The sequence below is a fragment of the Lycorma delicatula genome, chromosome 2 (genome assembly GCF_047948215.1).
Source record: "Lycorma delicatula isolate Av1 chromosome 2, ASM4794821v1, whole genome shotgun sequence".
Lineage (NCBI taxonomy): Eukaryota > Metazoa > Arthropoda > Insecta > Hemiptera > Fulgoridae > Lycorma > Lycorma delicatula.
The window spans coordinates 138,822,563-138,840,564 of record NC_134456.1 but is presented as its reverse complement, the minus strand read 5'-3'; the positions used below and the strand labels follow the sequence as shown (position 1 = coordinate 138,840,564).

The following is an 18,002-nucleotide window of genomic DNA, read 5'->3' as shown; positions in this document are numbered from 1 at the left end:
CAGTAAATAGCAGCTCCATGAGGAACAGCCCTCTGCGGAGCTGCCGTTCGCACGTGCTTGCACGAGTGGGCGGTAGCGATGAGGCTCGGGGACTCTCGCACCCCCAAGCGGAAAAGAACAAGACCGGGGATGCCCCACTCGGGGTGTCCCCGTTAGAGGCATTGGCATAAAGACAGAGTCCCGGCTCCTGGAGTAGGGACCCAGAGACGGCAAAGCCGGGCCTGGTGCATCCTACTCTGGGGTTTTGAGGCGGGTACAAAGTGAGATCCGACCGGCGTAAAGGCCCGTTAGAGTAAACGACACTCCTCTGGACTGAGTAATACTTAACTGCAGTATCCGGCCCGGGGGAGAAAAAAAAATAGTAGATAGTAACATAAGAGATTACAGGAATTGTTCCTCACGTTTCTTAAAAAATATTAACCACGATAAATTAAAAGTACAAGTGCTCTCTAAACATAATTGGGAATAATAATAATAATTCAAAATCTTTTAAATAAGTCCTCTAATTGTTCGCTTACGTTAAATATATACTAGCTGTACCCGCCACGCTTCGCTGTGGCACATTGTGGTTGCATGGATGAGAAATAAGAAACAAAACAAAGCATACGTTTCATAGAAGTTTAATTTTGCAATACTTGTGGATATACAATATTTTTTTGTTTTTCCACTGTCTGCGTAGATACAAAGGCTATATGGTTTGCCGACTCGGGGACACGCACATACAGTTGTCCATGTGAGAAGCAATCCGCATCTAAATCTAAACCGCACAATTCTAAAGATTGACCTTGAGCTTTATTGATTGTGATTGCAAATGGCAATCGAATTGGGAATTGCAATCTTTTAAATTGAAATGGTGGATCGGTCGGGATCATGGGTATTCGAAGAATGAGGACATCTTCACCTTTGAAAGGCCCCGTTAAAATCGTTGCTTCCACTACGTTATTCATCAATTTCTTAACTGCAAGTCGCGTGCCGTTGCAGAGTTTTAGCTGATTAATATTCCGCAACAGGATAATTGGCACACCTATTTTCAATTTTAATATGTGTGATGGCATCCCTGGCAGACGAAGTGAGTTTAAAAATTCCGTTGGATAATTAACTACTTTATCTCCTTCTATTACGGTGTCTATCGACTTATATGTAATTTCCTCACTTTGAATGCTGGATTGAATAACATTATTAAGTTGATAGACATCTTTATTCATTGCGGCAAGGATAGCTTGTTCACTGAGCCGATCGTGATTTCTATGATTAATTTGAATATCAGGAAATACTTTTTCGATCAGTTCTTCTTTCGATGTTACTAAATTACAAAAATTATCAGGAAATGATATTCGTCTAGACGTCTCATCGACTGGCAGCTGTCCGTTTCCAATATCCAGTAACTGTCGTGAGAATACCTCAGCTGATGGATCATTCTGCAACTGGACACGCATATTCGTAGTCAACTGCAATGTACGTACGTGTCGCGACAGTGTTGAATATTTCAGGGAAGCATTTATTTCGTCTGCTTTTGTCGATCGAGAAATTACAGGCAATGTTTGCCTAAAATCTCCTGCGAGCAATATCAAAGCATTCCTGAATGGTTGAACGTTTCCACCCAAATCTCGTAACGATCGATCAAGAGCTTTAAGCGATTTTTTATGTGCCATCGTGCATTCATCCCAAACAATGAGTTTACATTTTTGTAATACTTTTCCCGTACAGGATGCTTTGGAGATATTGCACGTGGGAGTTTCGATGATTTGCATGCTTAATGGCAACTTCAGAGCTGAATGCGCAGTCCTTCCACCTGGTAACAATGTCGCAGCTATTCCAGACGAAGCAAGAGCTAAGGGTATGTCATTTTTTGGTCGAACCGTTGCTAGAATCAATCTAATGAGGAATGTTTTCCCAGTTCCTCCTGGCACATCCAAGAAGAAGGTCATCCCCCCAACTCTGTCATTTATTATTTGCATTATGCGACCATAAATGCCTTTCTGTTCACGCGTTACTTTGGGAATGTTTGATTGGACATATGACTGAAGATCACCAATGTTGTAACTCTGTTCACGGCGTAAATCCACATCAAATGAAGCAATCGCAGCTCGGGTGGGTGCTGGCATTACCAATTAATTAAGAACTTTATTTGTATTAGCTAAGCACTTGTTTTCAATATTTATCAATGCTTCGTTGTAAATACCTTCTGTAAATTCAGACAAAAGTGAATATTTAACCTAACAAAGGAGTTTTTGGTCATTATGTAGGGATATTATTTTCTGTGTATTTGGTTATTTCGACTTTTTTTGTTTGCATAGTCTTAAGTCTATCTGGGCTATAAGAAAGTTGGGCGTTTTAATTTATTTACTGTAAGTCATCCTTCTTGGTGGTTTTTCTTTTTGTTTTGGTGTTTTATAAAAAAAAAATAAAATACAGATATTTTAGCTGTTAAATATAATTCAAAGAAATTTGTTACTTAATCAGTTGTGATTTTGTTTATATTGGCAACGGCCATACGGGCTCTTTGTGATTGGTCGTTGTGTTTGACAGCGGCCATCTTGCATTGATCTGATTGGTTTTCCTTTGTTTACATTTCCAAATTAAAAATGTACAAATTAAAAATAGATAGATAGATTTATTAAAAATAGATGAAAACAATCTTTGATGCGGGTTATATATCGTGCTAAAATTTGAGCTCAATCGGTGCAGAACATTTTGAGTTTTTGAAGCGTACACGAACTTAACATTTTTATATATATATAGATATAGCTAGCCACAATCAAATTATGAAACGTAGCAAATATTTATTCTTCTCGTGTTTTCTTTTAAGTTCAGCATTTCAATTAATGCATTATCACTTTCTAAACGTCACAGATTAAAAAAAATAATAACTCGTTTAAGAGACCACAGAACTTATTTGTATAACAAAAAATAATGTTTTTTTGCTAATATTTCTTTTTAACGAACACGGTGTTATAATATTAATCCGATTATGACAAAAAAAAAGCCACTTTATTGTACATTGTTAACGTCAGGCTGTACCGTACATCGTTATTAAGTTATTTCTTAAATAAATTCGTATTAGAGAAAGAAAACTGCACAATTATTTTCTGGTAAGAAATTTTAAACAAAAAAAAGGGTTTTAAATGCTTTACAAATACAAAATAAAATTTACAAGTTTATTAAAAAAGGGTTATGCAACTTTCCGACTTTAACTTTTACAGATTTTTATTTCAAATACATTGTTAGAGTAATTATGCTTAAAGTCAAGAAACTTAAATCAATTATTTTCTTAAATCAATTTGGAATTGTACTAGAGTACAATTCCAAAAAGATTACAATGATCAGTAAAAAAAATTTAGGTCCGGTCTGACCCAGCCGATCAATTCACTATTTTATATTTGTTAAAGATTTTGTGATCCAGTCGGCAATTTGTGTATCAATGACATTTTTGTCATAAAACGATTCTGTACGTAAAGTATAATTACTAAAAAAAAAAAACTGGGTTCCATTTGACTCCCTTGTTCGAAAGCTACCGAACCAAAACATTTTTAATAACAGCCAAAACTTGAATAACTATTAAAAAACAAAAAAAATTCCTTCGTTAATTTTGACGAAGTGGAGGCCATTAGAGCCACCGTCTTACATAGCCTACACAGGCACCCGACAACAACATAAAATGTAGTAGTAATATTAAATTTCACACCGATCACTAACTTATTATATCGTGTAAAAAATGCGTATAAGAAAAAAAGAAAACTTTTTAACTATTTTTGTTCGTTTTTCATAATTATTTTAGGTAGATGTATACAATTAGTTCTAAGTTTTGTTTTTTTAAAAATTATTTTATTTAGCGCTTTTTTGTTGTTCCATAACTTCATCGTTCAATATAGTAATCATCTAGACACGATACTGGCAGTGTCAGCTCCTGTACGTGCACTGTGGAACCGCAGCATCCCCTAAGTCCACTTAATATTATCGATAACGTGTAATTATAACGAGTCCTTTTATCTTTAATTCCTTCTTTTTACTTGTACAATATATAATCCTTAAGATTAATATCGATAGCCATCCCCCAGTTTATGAGAAAGATACGAAAATATTTGTATGGAACTGTACACTTCACAGTGCCAGCAGCGTGGTGTTTGGCTGATGTGCGCATGCGCATATAGGAAGCTGCACGCGAGGCTGCGAGGGAGAGAGAGTACTGTCGCTCCCTCAGTAGCGACCTTGGCGTGCTGGTGGAAGGAAGTTTTTTTTTTTTTTACTCCGTATGTGTACGGAAAGTTCCTTGTTCGTTCTCTTTTCTAGTTTAGTCGGTGGAAAGAATATGAAAGCGATTTAGTTGTTTTTTTCAGAGTGATAAGAAGATGACGGAAAGCAAGCGTTCTTTGATTGCCAAATCTGTCCAAAAACCCGCAGAAAGGGCGAAAGAGAAGGTAATCAATAAAAAATAAATATGTATTTGTTTCTGTGAACATAGGTACTTAAATTAAGCACCGTTGGACTATAGTGTTTTTAAGCGGATATTCTATTAATTTATTATCTAATAACACTAAAAAATATTATCTGTATTGACATTTTATTATTTATTCGGTTAAACCGAATTAAAAACCGGGTACCATATTCTTGAATACGATAAAGTGAAGAATTAGATTATTACCCTAACCCACCAAGTTGGTCTAGTGGTGAACGCGTCTTCCAAAATCAGCCGATTTGAAAGTCGAGAGTTCCAGCGTTCAAGTCCTAGTAAAGGCAATTACTTTACAGATTTTAATACTAGATCGTGGATACCGGTGTTCTTTTGTGGTTGAGTTTCAATTAACCGCACATCTCAGGAACGGTCGAACTGAGACTGTACAATATTACACTTCATTTACACTCATACATACCATCCTCATTGATCCTCTGAAGTAATACCTCAACGGTACAGAAAAAAGAAAAAAAAAAGAAAGAAGATTATTATCCTGCTTCCAGCTATTTTATTCAATTCATTTTTTTCGGGTTTCTTATTTTACAGAAAACTTTAATCATGGCCTTGAAAAGTCCCAGAGAAAGGTTTTTTGGAGCAGTACCACCAATAATTTTAGCTACAAGCCGCACGCCACTGGATACTTAAGAAACGTAACTTAAGTAGAAATTTGAATTTATAAATGATAATACACATGCGTGTAGCGCATGTATATGCTAGCCGCGATGCATTCCTGGTTCCTTTTGCTGAGCATATTCTTCGCATATATCTAGAGAACAATGAATTTTTCGAAAACATCGAAAGAAGAAAAAAGTGTTTCCATTAAATCGAAACCATCATTAAAATGTAAAAATAGTATAATTTCTTAATCGTATGCCCCAGTGTAGCGTCCTCCTTTTTTGTTAAGATAATTTAACAGAGTACGTTACTTCCACCCCGAAGACCTGTTACTACTCAAAAATTAGATCTGTGAAGCTACAGAAGCGATGTTTGTTCGCTTTTAGTTCGCTTTAAAACATTACAGTTAAACAGTTCATTACCACTCCTCCTATGTACGTAATGGAGTAAAAATAGGTAAATACTAAAAAAGATAAAAAACTCAAAAACATTTTTAAATCGGGTTCCACAGAATCCCCTTTTTACTTCCTTGTATAAATTAAAGGAGGTTAATATCGCGAAGAATTTCGGTTTTCAGATTTCAACGGAAATATCCTTTTTGATCATCCCTGAATCCATTTTGACTAGTTTCGGCGTGACATATGAAAGTATGTATCTCGCATAACTCAAAAACGATTAGCCTTAAGATGTTGAAATTTTGGATTTAAGAGTTTTGTAACATCTAGTTCTGCACCTCCCCTTTTAATTAGCAAATGGCCCAAAAGTTTCCAAAAAAAGCCCAAAATTAAAAAAAATAGCATTTTGGATTTTTTCTTAACTGTAGTAATAAACCCTCATTACGAGCTTTTCAACTACTATATATCATAAGTGGTAATTAATTTCATTGCTTCTATAGTTATAGCCAAATAAAATTTTAATTCATGAAATATTTGGATATTGCAAGGGAAGGCACATCGGTTCGAATTTGACTTCATCCTTGATTTTTTAACTTTTCTTTTTTTTCATTTAAATGTATTATAATTTAATTTAAATATATTGATTTATTAATAATTATTAACCTGTGATTGCAAAAAAAGTTTTACAATAAAAATCAATAACAAAAAAAAATCAGAAGTTATTTGTGAAATAAAATTTTACGTACTTTTAAAAATGTATATATGTAATTTAATAGGCGTACAAGGAAGTCATGTGTTGTGCACATCATATTTTTTACTTAACAATTATTTACGAGGAATTGTAAACTACTTTTGAAATTGCCGTAAAAATCATATTCTGTTCGGATTGTCGTAGCTTTCATTTAAAATATATCCCAATCTTACCCTCCTTATTCCAAAATTTGAGTTACTCCCCCATGAAGTCTTTGGGTAGTTGTGGTGGTCTCATATTGAAAAACAGAACGTTTTGAGGTTAGAGCATTCGCTTAATTTCATTTTTCTATCTTTAACTTCTCTTGAAAATTTGTCATATTTTGTTAAAACATATTTTATCGAATTTAGAACAATTTTAATTGACACCGCTGCTTGATGAATTTTAAATATTTTTAATTTTCGGACTGTAAAAAAAAGAAAAAGGCATCTATCATCTGCAATTAATTATATTTTTATTATTCGAATGTATACATACGCAGCGTCAATCGCGTGATTGAAACCAATCGTTTGATATCTTCTCATGGTAATAGGTGCACCCGTTCGTGAGTTACAGACCGGGGTAGAAACAAATAATCAATACAAATTATCCTTTTCCTGATTAAATCAGGTAAAAAAAAAAAAAACAAAAAAAAACTATAATTTCTATGGTAATCCACCGATCGACTGAAACCACAAAAGGACCGAGTAGTTAACTAAAAATAAAAACATCAATTAACCATTACAATACAGCTTAATTTAAAGCAGAGTAATAATATAACAATATATTATAATTAATTAATTGAAGGTGGCTGGCTGGCAACCGCAGTGAAACAACAAAACAACCGACTTAATTTTAATTAAAATAAAATAGTACATAATAACCAGTTCACCTAATTACGGGATTTGAATTATTATTACTTGAATAATTTTAGAAATAAAAAAATTACAACAATTGTGAAATTATGATACAGTAAGTGGCATTCAGAAATTAAATAAAGTATAATAATATTTATTATTATAATCAATAGGCTAGTCACTGTACACCTGCTTAAACATGAAAGGGATTCTCTCCCAGAAATAATATTCTCCGTAAATCGGTAAACAGCACTTGGGGATTCAGTACAAATATCTTCCTTTTCTTCTTTTTTTTTTGGTTACCTCACCCTGGGGCCGAACCTAATTTAGTATGAACACAGCCCCAAGGAAGACTCAGGGGAAATTATTCACTCCTGCACGTCTGCATTAATCTTAGAGATTTTGGGCATTCTTTACAACCAGTCCTGTGGCAGGTAGCTTCACAGACGGCTCGGGCATTGCCACAGTTGAAGTAAGGTGTCCAGCGGTAGCAGCATAGTGAAACAAAGCACACCATTACCTGAAGCAATGCTTCCTTCTCCGATCTGGCGACACGGCAACACACTCGACTAGGATGATTTTCACACAGCGTGAATCTTACGAGCAGCATCCAAGGGCAGCGGACCGATTGCCTTCTGGAAGATGTTGAAACCTTCCTGAGGGCACGCATGTTCCGAGGCGTAGTCTCGGACTCTTAAGTTCTTCACGTCAATTCCTTCGAACTTTTTCTTAATGGTCTCGGGGAGCGACATTATAGTGTTGTCTGCGTTTTTGACACGAAACTACAAATATCTGTAAACGGTAAATCATATAACTTAACGGGTGACTGCTGCACTACAGTATTGTGAAAAAAGAAACCGAAGTAAAAACTGATTTTACCATTGTAATAATCATCACTAAACCTTTTTCGTGTGATTTATATAAGTACGCTTGTCTGTTGTTTTTCAAGTTTTTTTATTGGCGAGAAAATAGAAAAACATACTGGTTTTTACATGATTTTTTAAAGTAAATTTGAGACAGTTATAAAAAAAAATTGATATTAAAAATTTTCGATTAAACAATTTTTAAAACAACCATGTTATTTTTTCAAAAGAAGCACATCATTGTAATCGTCTGAGTAAAATAAATTCGATTAAATAAATGTTAAAAGGGTAATACACACAATAAAGCTTTACGTGTTTATTAACTATTTATCAAAATTATTTTACGCTAACATAAAGTAGTGTTTCTTCGACCCAAATGTTTTGTTCTTTACTCCACATTTCTCGAAAACTACTAAAAATACAGTACTGAGACCTATTTTTTTTGTTTTTACTTTTCAGGTAAGATTTTAAATAAAACCGCTAAATTTTGGTTCCAAGAATTTAATCGGTCTTGATTAATTTTAACGAAGTGACAGAAATTAGGGCACAATCTTACATCAGCCGACACTTTTTAACGAAGTGTTTCCGAAACTGTGTTACATGAAATTTTTTCTTTATTTTCGCCAGCAGATCACGTCCTAAAACTCTGTTATATTCTTAGTGAATCAATCTGTATAATATCTCTGAAAAAATACTAACAGTTTTATTCGCAAATAATAGATTTGTTGATAAAAACAGCCAAGAAAGGGTTGTATAACTTTCCTCAGCGAAGTCGAGAAAGGTCTTCACCCTTGAAATTTAGGGTCTGATGAGGTACAACTCGAACAAAAATTGTATAAATCCCCCGACCAGATACTGAACGTAAATAATTATCCGAATATTTGAAAAAAAATTGAGATATGGAATCCATATTGATTTTACTTCAAAACGTTGACAATCGTTACCAAAATTAAATGACATTAATAGCCCACACTCAGAAACAAACAAAAATTCATAAAAATCGGTAAATCCAGTCTGAAGACATCAAGCAAAACGATAATTAAAAAAAATAAAAGCTTATTACCTCCCACCCCAGAATGAAATTGCCCAAATAAAATGAAATTTAACTGTGACAATTAATTAAAGTGACACATTTATATAATGGAATCATCTAATTAATACAAGAATTTGAATTTGCGTCCAGAAATAAGAAAAAAAACTGTTTTTTACCCCAAATTTTGAATAAAACCAAAGGTTTAGGAGGTTTGAATAAGACTAAACAAAAGTATCATAGCTACTAAGAGTTATTAAATTATGTGAAAAAATTTGAATAAAAATTTAATATAGGACTATTCTCTGTTTAGCCTCCGGAACCACCGTAAGGTATTACTTCAGAGGATGATGATATGTATGAATTTAAATGAAGTGTACAATGTCAGGTCGACCGTTCCTGAGATGTGTGGTTAATTGAAACCCATCCACCAAAGAGCACCGGTATCCACTATCTAGTATTCAAATTCGTATAAAAGTTCACCACTAGACCAATCCGGTGGGTAGATATGGGACTCGTAAAATTTGTATCTTCTTTCCCTCTTGACCACTTACGAACAAAATTATACAGCATCAATGCGCCAGATACAGAATTAATCATGGCAAACATCATTCAAATGAAACCGATCAGTTTGAAGATATAATGTTGATGTATTATGTTATGTTATTTTGATGTATTATGTAATCTTTTTTTTTCTTCGTTCTGAAACTTGTTGTGATCTGTCTGGATGATCGTGGGACTTTGTACCTCTGAAAGGAGCTGATTTGATAAGTTTAGATGTACTGTCTACAATTATGTTCTTTGCTCATGCGATGTTTGATGTGAACTAACCTGAGTTTTCTTTGATAGATTTATTGTATATATGTTTTGTTTGGTCATGATTTATATTGTCTGCTGTTGGATGAGTTCTCTTGGCGTAATGTTATTGCTATGTATTGTTTGGACGGTGACATATTGCATTGTGGTGTATGAATGTGTTTGTGGGCGCATCATCCCCTTTCCTGAAGTAATGCTTCTTTAAGCAATTCTAGGAAGGGCAGATAGCCAGGGGTATAGGTTTAGTCGGTAGTGCGCAGGTACATAAACGCATTTAACAACATCTTGCGGAACCTGTTAGAGACCCCGACACTGCCATACGGCGTCTGTAAAATGGATTCCCCACCTCTACAACAAAAAAAGAAAAAGGTTGAAAATATAAAGCAAAAAAACTATATATACATGCACGTAAGAAAATACATCCTTCCGAAATTCTTTAGTACTAAAATTATATTTTTTTTAAGAGGGTATCAAGAAACGTTAACTCCGGAAAAGCCACGACATTTAAAATTTAACTCGATCGGCATACTTTCCCTACAAAGTATAACCGAGACCGGGAAAAGTAAAAACAAAAATCGAATGATTAATCAAGAGATTAATCGAACAAATTATAATCATGATCGATAAGTAAATCAAAATAAATCATCTACAGAGTTAATTAGGTTTAGAACTATATTAAGAAGAGTGCTCTTGATGCTGAAAAACATAATTACTCTTGCTAGTATAAAGTTTAAAATTTTCATCTCGCAGTTGTTTAAACGCTTAGTAACATTGAAAAACATAAAATATACACTCGTATTTAGAAATTCCATTTATATTATCACCCTGACAATCTCTATTCCTTTCTATTTAAAGTATTAAATTTACGTAAGAAATTTACATACTATATCCGTACAATTTTAATTAGAAATTTAAGCGATATAATTAAATCACTGGTAAATATAGATTGAAAATTTTCTATTCGTGAATATATACACAGTATTGCTCCACCCTCAAAGGTAATAGACCGATTAAAATATTCCCTCTCTCTCAATATCCGACTCTCCCAAACATTTCAATTTTATTTAACGATCAAATTTTTCATAAAAGGACGACAGCATCAATTTTAATCTCTCTTTATTAAAGGCGTGGAATAATTTGATAGTGAAATTGTTGAATAAATTATAGTACTACAAGCCTAAATATCCATTCTAAAGAACAACAAGCATCCCAAGGTATGGTAACAAAAGAAAGTGATAAAATAAGGACAGAAGTAACTTCCTCATTAAGCCGAATATACTTCTGCACATAAGCGTCAAACCGACCGAAATATTAATCAGGTTTAAAACTAACCTCTGTTCATCGCACAGATTAGGTGAATAATAAACATTTACTTTCAGAGAAAGAAATTTTTATAATCAGCTGCTTAATTTGGTCTAACCGTAAGAGACCGGTAGTGTTAATAAAAATAATAAATGTATAAAATCTATCACTTTCATCCCTTACAAATAACGCATTACATACTATATGTCTCTACTCAGTAGTAAATTTGTATAATATTTATTTGTAATTATCTGAAAATTAATCTGTACATCTATCAGTACGATATATTTATTTATTTTACTTCATTTTCCTAACGTGTACGTTGCAATCTGTTATATTAGTGAACAGTAAGCAACCTCCCCCACGGCCAATGAGATGAGGGCGATATGTATAACATGTAAATAAGGTGTAGTCTTGTTCAAACTTAGGCTGACCATTTCATCGACGTGTGGTTAATTGAATTCTAACCGCTAAAGTACACCTGTCTAGTATTCAAATCCGTATAAAATCAATTAACTTTTACTAGGATTTGATTCTCAACCTTCGACTTCGAAAATCAGCTGTTAAACAACTGATTTGCGACGATGAGTTAACCCCTATAACATCCCGGTAGGCCCCCCAGTACAATATGAAGTAATATTTTGCATTATTACTTTGTAATAATGCAAAATACTTTTACTTTTACTTTTACTTTTACTTTTACTTTTACTTTTACTTTTACAAGTAAGAGAAATAAAATAGGGGATTAAAAACAAGCCTACAAATGTTACTCTAATATTTAAATTGGTTATTGAATTAAATTTTTTACTAAAATTCGTTAATCCAAAGAATTTAAAAACAAAACTTTGTTTTACCAATTAGCATCTTTATTAAAAAAATTTATGAACATTTATCCTACAAAAATTTATCCTTATCAAACAAATTTAAAAAAATACCTATGAAACTAGGTTTACATTTTTTCAAAAATTTGTTTAGAAAACTTATTTCAAAAGTTAAATTTTATTTCATTTTTCCCTACTAAAATATGTGAATATTATGTTAAAAAACAAAAATCTTTCGTCGAACATGAACAAATTATTAAATATTTCAAATATTTATATTCAAATAAAGTGTTAACTAAGTACAGAAACCCTTAAATAAGTTTTCAACTATTAGACAAAAAAAAAATTAAATTTAACAAATTTTCCTAGGTTGAAACTATTTTTCAGTAACAGATCACCACACTTCCAAAGCCACCATGTGAGCCTAACTCAAACCTTAAAAAAAAAAGGGCGGAGTTGTATAATTATATTTTTAAGGGCATTAAAAAACAAACATTTTGATGTAAAAAAAATTTGGGCAACGACAACCCTAAGTAAAATGGAAATATTTTTACTACTTATATAATTTCTCAGCAGAGAAAGACTAAAAAAAAAGATGATAAAATTTAGCAAACGTTCCTCCTACCACAAAAGATCTTTTTTCAGTATTTTACCGTTACTTGAGTTATGCTGTAGTCCGCTGTAGAAACTATCTGTGAAAAATATTAAATGATCATCACTTTTGGTTAGAGTTTCCGTACCCTGATTATTTTCACATCAAAATATTTATTTCCCAATGTTTTATGGCACTGATGTGCCATAATCCTACCGTTTCCGTTTAAAATTTTTGAGAAGCCGGCACGTGGAGTGCGGTGGTTTCACACCGAAAAATAAATCGTTTCGAAACAAGAGCATTACTTAAATTTTATTTTTTTATGTTAACTTTTAAAATGTTATTAACGGGTTACCGTACTTTGTTAACGTTCTGTATACTCGTTTAAATATAAACAGAATATTACATATTAATACTGAAAATGTTACAACATTTGTCTACTTCCCGAGCGATTTTGGGAGGAGGAATTCGACTTTAATGGCATTTCATTCATTCGGCTTATAATGTTGCTATCGGAAAGTAAAAAGTTCCACCACGGATTGTTACGTAGAATACATAAACTCTTCCAGTCGTACTACGGGTGTTCTACTGGCAGCATGGACCTAGCAAGGTCAGACGTACGAGGACAAATGATAAGTTAAAAGATTTTGACGACATAAAAATGGAGGAATTGTCCAAGGGGGAACTATGAAGCGATATAGATACCTCATCAAGAAAGTAACTCAAGACCCACCTCGAAACAAAGGAGCTCATATCAAACCTCCCTCCTCTTTGTATCAATCTCCTTCAAGAAATCAGTGAATTTTTACTCTGAAGAAAGCAAAACGTTATTTAACAAGATATAATTTTTGTCCTTTTATTACTTTGATGAAATAAAAAATATACAATTTTTTACGAATTAAGGTATGGAGTCATTTGAATATTTCAAAAGTATTTTTGAAAGATGTATTGAGAGATAGATATATTAGCTTTTAATTTCATTCCGATTAAATTTAAAACAATAAAATAAAAAAAAGTATTAAAATTAGAGATAAAATCAATCCCTGCCAAAGAATTGGGAGCGTAGCGTGCTGGCAATAGGAGGCCACCTATATGGGTTGCGCCCGACAGATATGGTAATCAATTGCGAACAGACAGACATCTGAATACGGAACGGAAAACAAGGATAACGGGGGATATACATCCCTCTATTAATCGCAGAACCTGGGCAACATCCTTTGTTGCTAGGTGTTTCTTATTACCGGCTTTGTTTAACGTCAGTTATATATTTGTTTTGTTTAAGGACGGGATTGTGGCTTGCGTTCCGATCCTTACAGATCAAATTGAAATCATTACTCGGGCTACCCTTGCTTGGGAGACTAGCAATTTATTTGCGTATTTCTTCCGGCACGATTCCTCTTCAGTCTGTCCACAGCGCCAATCGGTATTGCCTTTCGTCTAACAGGAATGCGCCTGATCGGACCCTAGTTTTTGGAGGATGTAATGCATTATCTTCGCCGGAAGCAGTCGCATGTGATAAATATTGGCCAACATTATAAGGTAAAGGAAAGAAGTATGGTGGGTGTATTTAGGTTTAAGGTTCAAATCCTACTAAAGGCGGTTACTTTTATACGGATTTAAATACTAGTTCGTGGAATACAGGTGTTCTTTGGTAGTTGGGTTTCAATTAACCACACTTCTCAGGAGCGGTCGACCTGAGACTGTACAAGACTGCACTTCATTCACATTCTAACATATCCTGATTCATCCTCTGAAGTAGTAATACCTTACGGTGGTTCCGGAGGCTAAACGTCTCTCTTTTAGACGTATCGGAATATGTAGTCGTAGAATAATAGGAGTACTATCTGAGGCGTAATGGCATTGACAATGGTCTTATAAAATACCACACTATGAAAAGGATTTATGACGTAGGGGAATATTAGCCGCCAATAAGGAAGCCGACAGATCCCTTATGCGCAATGGTCAAAGATTACACTAAACGCTCTATAACTTGGAAGGTAAAATTACATCTCATTGTTGTCAAAAAACATTTTTTTAAATTTACTTACTCCTCTAGAATCATCAACATTTTCTTAAAATCTATAAAACAATATTTGCTTGCAATTCTTCGCGTTCTTTTTATGAGGGTGAAAATACAAAAAAAAGAAAGTTGTTCAGGATATTTTTAGAAAGTAAAATAAACCTACAAAAGAAATCGACAGCGGAAAAAAGTGATATCCTACCATGTTTTTCACCTAACCATTATTTATCACTCTTTCTAACAACGAATCGATTAAACGATTTTTAAAACCTCCCAAACTTTTAAAAATAAGAAAAGTCATTCAAGATTCTGAGGATGGTTTTCTAGTAAATTTTTGTAACGCTGGAACGGTCAGCGCAACAAGATTTCAACTATAACAAACAATACGAATCGAAATAAAATAATTGAGATACACCACGGACAAAGATTTGAAACTATTTATGATTTAAAACAGCGCCGATGAAGGTTAATTTTCTTATTTAAATACAAACTGATTAAAATGCATTATACAGCTACAATTTTTTATCATTAACTTGTTTGTAAATATGTCACGATGTTACGGTACTGTTTATTTGAAACTGTTCGTATTCGAATGAGAAAATTGCCGTTCCACGCCCGCTTTTATCATTTATAAATTAGTTCAAAGCTACATAAGTAACTTTGCTTCTAAATCATTTTATTCGATTTCAAACTGTTATAATCGAATTCGTATTTCACTGACGATTCCAATGATACCAAATTTATTTTTATTTTTCCATTTATTTATTTGCCACATTTCACAAAGTACAATAATTAACAATATATTATAATCAGAAAGAAAATAGCATTAAGTTTATCATTAAATACCAATCAAGCCTGAATGCCAAAAAAAAAGTCAACGTCGTTTTAAAAATCATTTAAACTGGAACTCGGGAAAAAGTGATAAATAAGAGAAGAATATCATGTTAACACGTCATTGTAATTTATGAACGAATAATTTTTATGAATATTTAAATTTTACTTTTACATCTACAAAAAAATCAGTTTTTTTCTATTTTCATGGCAATAAAAAGATAACTGTTTACGGCATGCAAATGTTTTTTTTTTTTTTTTACAGATTTTACACAAAAGATATTAATTCTTGTAATGTCGTTCTAACAATTTTTTACGATTTTTTTGACGTTGCTGTAATACAACAAAGTCATTCACGATGTTGTATGGCGCTAAGAATACTTAACTACATCATGAAGCAAATGGACGCGAATATTCATTAGTGAATATTTGCAATGAAAGATGTAAAAATAAAATGTAAGGCCTAGTTTTAAAATAAGTTCCGTTTTGAATTTACCGCCTATAAAAGCGATGTAAACAGCGACTGCCTAGCTCAGTTATTTTAATTAATAGTCAATAGTTATTAGGAACAATAGTTAAGTCATTTTATTGTTAGCTGTTTATAATCATCCGCTTATAATGAGTGCTATAATGCATTATCCCGTCAAGTGTGAGAAATAATCGGAATTAGATTAACCGTATAACGTTCATAATTACATATATTTGGGTATATATTTTTTTGATGGTAAAAAAACAATTGTGCGACTGAAATTCACTTTACTTTTAAACAAGCAAATCTGTGACGTTTACAGATCGAATACTATTAGCGACATTAAAGAAAGACGGTGGTGACGTTCCTATTTCGAAAATGATGACGTACTTTTATGATGAAGAACGTACGGCCGGCCGGTGATAATAGATGAGTAAAACAATTTTGACAAAACATTCAAGAAAATCGGCGCTTCACTGGATCATGTTTTCTGATGTTTCACGATCTTCGATATATTAAATTTTGACTGAAAAACTGGACTATATAAAATTTTGTGCCGGATGCATGCCGAAGTTGTTAACCGACACAAACAAGGAAAAACGTTTTCATGCAGCGTATGAATTTTTACGACGTTACAAAAATAAAGAAAATAAACTATCCGATCTCATCGTTACTGTAAATGAAACGTCCGGAAAGAATCCATTCGAACGTCGAGACAAAGCAGCAGTCGACGCGATGGCGGCATTCATCTCCCAGATCGAAGAAGTCAAAACGAGAATATTCGGTAAAGAAGCTTAAGACTACTGTTTTTTAGGATAAAAAGGGTGCCTTGCTTGTAGAATTTAGTGATCGCTGAATTATTGTGAATGCCGATAAATATTGCGAAAAGTTAAAAAAAAACCTTAAAAGAGTTTTAAAAAACAAACGACGTGAGATGCTAACCAGCGCGATTTTGTTTTCGCATGACGATGCCCGGAGGCGATTGAATTAGTTTCAATCGTCCACCATATAGCTCTGACTTATCTTCCGGCGATTATTTTGTTTTTCTTCATCTTAAACAGTGGCTTGCATTACAAGGGTTTGCCGGTGATGAATTGAAAAATGACGTTACTGCCTGTAACGTTTTCTTTCTATTTCAAAACGGATCTTACTTTAATGACACGCCTTGAATGTAAATATATATATATATATATTATTGAAGTACTATATACCCTATTTTTCCATTTAATGATCAATTTTACAATATGTGAAAAAGTTTCATAAAAATCGGTTAGGTGGTTCTTAAGTTATAGCGTAAACAATTTTATACAAACTTAAAAAAATCTTCGATACTCATATACAAACATATTCTTATGTAATTTTTAATAATATAAATATAAACTATAAATAATAATTAATTAAATTAATGTATTAATTTTAAACACTCAATAAATAATAATGAACTTTAAAATTTAATTGGACAATAACCAATATAATATAATAGAATTAATGGAGGAAGAAAATATGAGAACAATTCATAAAAGAACAAATGCATATGTAAATGCAAAACGAATACTATTTCTTATGCCAATAAGTCTAATTACAACTACAGTAAGAATAAGCCTACACTAGAAGCCATCATGCATTTTAAAAGTCCATCATATCAGCATATAACAAGCACTCGATTAGAATAATAAAAATGACAACAAAGAAATAAATATATACTACTATACTATCCGAATATCAGGACGGCTAACTCACTTTCATGGGAGCATCGTAGAAATTTGAAGTCTGTTACAATGGTAAATATTATATTGTTTATAGTATTGAAATTAAAAGCTGATCGGACTAATAGGTGGGATATAATTAGCTTAATTGTTTTAGTAATTTTGTTATATATTTCCAAAATGGATTACAAAAACTTATGAAAATCTAAAAAAGTACTGTCTACACAAGTTTTGACTTGGGTTAAATTTTGACCCTGAAACAAGATGGTACGGCCTAGCCATGATAATAATTCTTTTTTATTAGATTTTTTCATTGAAATACTATATACCCTCTCTATCATTCCATTTAATGATCAATTTTACAATATGTGTAAAACGTTTCATAAAAATCGGTGTTTTAACGTACGGCAAAATTTCTAAACCATCTCAGCCATTAAGCACTAAATTAAACTCAAGACCTTACAAATAAGTTTTAAGTAAGGTGGTACACTATTTCGTACTT

General features: G+C 32.9%; 1 protein-coding gene across 2 annotated transcripts in view; it reads right to left on the bottom strand.

Annotated features, from left to right (window-relative positions):
• Positions 1-18,002, bottom strand: part of LOC142319254 (SH3 and multiple ankyrin repeat domains protein 3-like) — a 551,207-nt gene that overhangs the window by 162,118 nt on the left and 371,087 nt on the right. The window lies entirely within an intron of this gene.